Here is a 6,138-nt window from a genome sequence, read left to right on the forward strand (position 1 = left end):
CCCAGCTGCTCTCCAGGGCATCTGGGTTTGGTGGGCAGAAGAGGTATAGGTATGGGGCTCTCTGTCCTTCCCTTCAATTGTTATGGAGACTTGATGGGTTCCAAACTGTGCGTACTTGGAAGGAGGGGCTCAGTCCTGGTGACTCAGTCATTGGCACACACTTAATTGGACTTTATGATAAAGACAGTAGATGAGTTGATCTTGAGTAACAGCGTTTTTCACGGAAGTCTCTGAGAAGGCTTATGCAAACTGTGTTGTTCATTCACTAGGTACTAATTGTGGCACTTCTGAGAAACCTGTGACAGGAGAAACGTGGCTCACTCTCTAACAAGGCAATTAGCTGCCCTACCCAGCTGCTAGAGAGCACTACAAACCCTAGACCGGCATTTACACTGTCCCCATCCACTCTGCGGAGCCTCTGCAATGCTTGGGCAATGCTGTGGCTCTGACCAGAACCTGGAGACAGCCTCTGAGGGGCTTGGCTGCCTAGCATTGCAGCCTGTTGCTTTTGTGTGGAGTAAGAGTTTAGCAACCAGAGCTTCTGCCCCGGTGCTCTGGGAAGAACGTGCCCTCAGTACGTGCCCTCAGCAAACGCAGTCACAAAGGGCTGGACAGAGGAGGCTCCCCCAAACAATGAAGGTACCAGAATCATCCTCAAAGAGTGCAGTCCTTTCTGGGGATTGGCCTGACCCATGTAGTTTTACCAGAGCAGAATCTTTAACCTGTTGGCAGGAATTCTAGCATGGATTCTGGCCTTCCTTGTAAGCAGATGGAAGTTGGAATAACAGTAGAAGCTGGTTTTTAAGATAACAGGAGATTATCTGGAAAATAACTCTCCAGGAAGGATTCGAAGGCAAGGAATGGGGAGGGAGATTGAGCCTGAGCTCCCTTTTTTGGGCAAAGGAAGAACAATGCTGAGTTCCGGCCTCCAGGTCAGCGCTGTTTCTGAACAGCCCACCAATCTCTTCGGCAAACAAGATGAGGAGAAACTAGAAAGTTTTCCTGGACTTTGGGGACCCTTCGAAGGAGAGTTCCACAGTGGTCACAATAGACCACCCCAAGAGCCTGGCCTTGCACTGGCTTTAAGGACCCTGCCCAGCCACAGCCACACCCACAGGGGCACATGGGAGATATATCCAATGAGTCTCCCACATCACTGAGCTGCCCCCTGCAGGGGCCAGAGCCCTGCCTGAGCCACAGTGTCTGAGCTGACGAGGGCAGGATTGCCACTTCTGGTGTGACATCATTTGTGCTGCCAGGCTGGAGAGGCTCTGAGAGGTTTGTACCACGTCTCGTAGTTCTTCAAACCGTGGGATGTTCTCGTGTCCATCAGTCCCCCCCCAAACCTTATCAGTTTAGCAGTGTCCACCAAAAATGCACGAAGCGCTCATGACACTCATGGTACTGTGATTCGTTTGGGAAGGCAGAGACAAACTCACAACCCCACCCCACCCCACCCCCCCACCCCCCCCCCCCTATCCACCCCCACCCACCCCCGCTTTCAAGATGCAAAGGGATAAACAGCCAGATGATGGATCACATAACCTGGACCAAACGTGGCAACCAAAAGGAGAATCCCATCAGAGGGCTTGAAGCGTATCCAAGGAGAGGGAGTGCACACCAGGGCCCCCACAGAAACAGAGTAACCCCTAGGGAGCTAGTTGCACAGGGTGCTCAGAGGTTAGAGTCCAAGGGATGGCCAGAAGTAACGGGGGTCAGCCACAAGGGTATCAAGTGTCCACATCAGGGCTGACTTCATCTGAGGCTGTTGAGTGAGGGGTTCTTAGAGGTTTCTAAGAGGCATATGAAGTGAGCATAACTACATTTTAGGAAGAGCTGTCTGGCAGCAGGATGTAGGTGGGTTGAAGGGAAAGACGAGGTACGAAGCCATAATGTAGGAAGCAAGGAGACAGGAAGAGGAGGAGCTGAACATCACTCTAGATGCTTCATCAAGGCTCGTCTCACTGTGTGCACTCTATGAATGGCGGGACCAAGACCCAGTGAGACCAGATAGCTTGCTGTCGATGTTTCACCAGTTAGCTCTGCTCTGGCCCTCACAACTGTTGCGTAACTATTGGTGTAGTTCAGGAGAGAGGATGCAGCATTGCCTAACACTGTCAGTGAAGGTGGTGTAGAGAAGGTAGTCAAGAGAGAAGGAGAGGAAGGGTGCAGGGGGTTGGGGAGGTGGGGAGGTGGGGCAGAGGAGTAGGTGACTGAACAGGCTGCAGGGAAAACACAGGTGTCGGGAGGAGGGGAGTTGAGAGCAACAGTTCTCAACCTGTGGGTCACAACCCCCTGGGGGGTTGAATGACCCTTTCCCAGGGGTCGCTTATCAGATAGCCTCCATATCAGATATTTACATTACAATCTATTAACAGTAGCAAAACTGGCTGGGCAGTGATAGCACACGCCTTTAATCCCAGCACTCCGGAGGCAGAGGCGGGCAGATCTCTGTGAGTTCGAGGCCAGCCTGGTCTACAGAGTGAGATCCAGGAAAGGCGCAAAGCTACACAGAGAAACCCTATCTCGGAAAACAAACAAACAAAAACAAAAACAACAACAACAACAACAAAACCAGTAGCAAAGCTATAGTCATGAAGAAGCAAGGAAATAATTTTACGATGGGGTGTCACCACAACATGAGGAACTGTATTAAAGGGTCGCAGCATTAGGAAGGTTGAGACCCACTGCTCTAGAATGTTGTACATTTTGAGTTTGCAGCATCTGGAGAGCTTAAGGGAGACTGCAGGTGATCGTTCCATTCAGTGTCAGGGCTTAGGAGCAAAGCTGGGAACATAGGTGCTAAGGACATTGACCGGTGGTGCTAGCTGAAGCCGCTGAGGCAGCTGGACTCCCCATAGAGAGCTGGTAGAGTAAGAGGAGAGGCCAGGTAAAACCTTCAGGGACAGTCACGGTGACTAATTCTGAGAGGCAAATGACACCTAGAGAAAGTAAGGGTAAATGAGAAGAGGACAGAGCAGCAGGACTCAAATGATGTAGGAATCAAAGATGACAAGGGCTGAGCAGTCACTGAAAAGATGAGGTGAGCCCATGTATACTGAGGTAGGATACGTCCATGACACACTGTGAAGGTGCAAGACAACTAATAAAATATCTTTACTGAGGAAAGAAGGACAGGAAAAAAAAAAAAAAAACGCTTGTATTTACATGGGAAAAAAATCTGGAAAGATGTACATGCAAAGATATGTCACGGAGCTTAGCAGTTAAGAACACTTACTTAGCCAGGCCGTGGTGGTGGTGCATGCCTGTAATCCCAGCACTTCGGAGGCAGAGGCAGGTGGATCTCTGTGAGTTCGAGGCCAGCCTGGTCTACAGAGCGAGATCAAGGAGAGCAAAGCTACACAGAGAAACCCTGTCTTGAAAAACCAAAAAAAAAAAAAAAGAACACTTACTTGTTCTTGGAAAGAACCTGGGTTCAATTCCCAGCACCTATGTGATGGCTCACAACCATCTATAACTCCAGTTCCAGGGGATCCTGCGGGACAGCTACCCACCAACTCCACCATTCCCCAGAGTTTTCTTGAGTGCAAGCAGCAGGAAATATTAGAAGGATTTAGATTGTGGAGCTAAACAGATAGAAAATACAGAATAGCTTCGAGAGGGCCTGGAACCTATTCCAGTGGGCCCTGACTGGCTCTGCCCTAGGGTATTTATAGAAACACCAAGGGCTGGAGCAAAAGACGCCCCCCACCCCCAGCACAGCCAAGTGCAGACTATCTCAGACACCTACATTCGGGCCCATGGTCTAATCATCCTCTTTGCGGACCTGCTGGGCAAAGCCACTAGGAACCTGAAAATGGGCTCCCACAGGATCCAACATCCCTTTCTCACCTCCAAGGGGATCAGGAAGGAATGCACGTGGTGCACATACGTATATGCAGGCAAAATACTTACATATATGTTTTTTGTACAATATGGAGTACCTTAGAATAGGGCCTAGCCTGGTCTCAACAATGTGGATGGTGGTTGTCATGGGGAAAGATATGAGAAATTTACAGGTTTTCTATGTGTGTGCTTCGGTATGGCTTGTCCATTTCCAATCTACTATCTTGCTAATATGAAAACGACTTAACTGAAGAAAGAAAGGTTGCCAGACGTCCTCCCTCTCCCCGCCCCCCTGCCCCCAGTCCCTGCGTTGCTGGTCACGTTTGCAGAGTAAGGAAAGAAGCCCTCTAAGGAGCAGCAGAGGAAGTGAGAGAGCAGCTAGGGGAAGGAAGATGTGGCAGAACAGAGGCAAAGGGTTCTGAGGCAGAGTGAGAAGGACTAAGTTCAGGCTGAAGGGGAGGAGCCAGTTGCCATGAGAGAAGGCAGATCCTCAGCAGGGAGAGAAGGCAGCGAGTGGGGGTCCCCCAGCCAGGGCAGGGGCTCACAACAAACAGAAGTACTGCCGCTGGGCGGTGGTGGCACATGCCTTTAATCCCAGCACTCGGGAGGCAGAGCCAGGCGGATCTCTCTGAGTTGGAGGTCAGCCTGGTCTACAGAGTGAGATCCAGGAAAGGCGCAAAGCTACACAGAGAAACCCTGTCTCGAAAAAACAAAAGAAAACAAAAAAGAAGGAAGGAAGAAAGGGAGGGAAAGAAAGAAAGAAGGGAGGAAGGAAGGAAGGAAGGAAGGAAGGAAGGAAGGAAGGAAGGAAGAAAGAAAGAAAGAAAGAAAGAAAGAAAGAAAGAAAGAAAGGGAAGTACTGGTTCTCTTCTGACCCTGAGAGGAAGGAAGGAAGGAAGGAAGGAAGGAAGGAAGGAAGGAAGGAAGGAAGGAAGGAAGACTGAGTGTTCAGCCAAGTTCATCAGCAGGGTCTGGGGAGCCCATGTCTTCCCTGTTTAAAAAAAAAAAAAAAAAGAGGCATAGGCTGAGAAGGCAGCTGACTTCTGCCTTTGGATTAGCAGGCTCCTCCAGAAGCCATCAGAAGGCATGAAGATCCCAAGAGCTCACCACAGAATCACCAGGTAGAACCTGAGCCTGAAGTCAGAGTCCCAGAACAGACTAGCCGCTCCTCTGTAGGACACCTCCCTTGGGGGTGGGACATTTGGTCCTCCAGAACTTCCCCGTCAGTCGCCCAGGTCAGAAGCAGCTTCCCCATCACAGCTGCCTCACTCTCTTCCAGTCCAACAGCCCTGACTGCTTCCAAGCCTTGAGTCACAGGGCGGCCGGGGCGCTCCACTCACCAGCACTGTAGAACGACTGCAGGTAGGGAGAGCTGATGGGTCACTGACTGGGAATGTGTTTCTGGTAGAAGGGCCCCGGGAACTGCCTTTCCTGGAGCCCTGGGAAGTGGCCTACTGTGTTGTATAACCTTTAGAGCTGGAATCTGCATCTTTAGTTAGCTGGGGCTATCTCAAAGCACTTTTTAACAGTGGGCATTCTCCTTATCTTCACCATCTAATATGGAAGCCACTGGTGACCCATGGCCACTGAGCCCTTGAAGTGTAGCTACAGGGGTTGGGGATTTAGCTCAGTGGTAGAGCGCTTGCCTAGCAAGCACAAGGCCCTGGGTTCGATCCTCAGCTCTGGGAAGGAAGAAAGAAAGGAAGGAAGGAAGGAAGAAATGTAGTTACTGCAGCCAATTAAGTAAATTTTTAAAAGTTATGGTGTGTATGTGTGTGTGCGCGCGCGCGCGCACACGCGCGCCGTGGAATACATGTAGAGGTCAGAGGGCAATTTTGTGAAATCAGTTCTTCCCATGGGTTCTGGGGATTCGGGTCAGATCATCAGACAAGCAGCAAGTGCTTTTGCTGACAGAACCATCTCCCCAGCTTCCACTGGAGTATATTCAACTCTATTTAGCCACTTTTTTAGAGAGCTAAATACAAATATAGCTACAATTCTAGGCAGAGAAGACTTGGAACAACCTCGTTTCTTCCAGGAGAACTCTGAGGCCCAGGAACAGATGATGCTCTTGCCTTGACCCTTGAGAGCAGGACCAAGATTAGAACTCTTAAAAAAAAAACAAAAAAACTTTGATACAGAGTCTCATGTAGCCCAGTCTAGGATACAAAAAAGGAGAAGGAGGAGGAGGAGGAGGAGGAGGAGGAGGAGGAGGAGGAGGAGAAGAAGAAGAAGAAGAAGAAGAAGAAGAAGAAGAAGAAGAAGAAGAAGAAGAAGAAGAAGAAGAAGAAG

This window comes from Onychomys torridus, chromosome 23 (genome assembly GCF_903995425.1).
Source record: "Onychomys torridus chromosome 23, mOncTor1.1, whole genome shotgun sequence".
Taxonomy (NCBI): domain Eukaryota; kingdom Metazoa; phylum Chordata; class Mammalia; order Rodentia; family Cricetidae; genus Onychomys; species Onychomys torridus.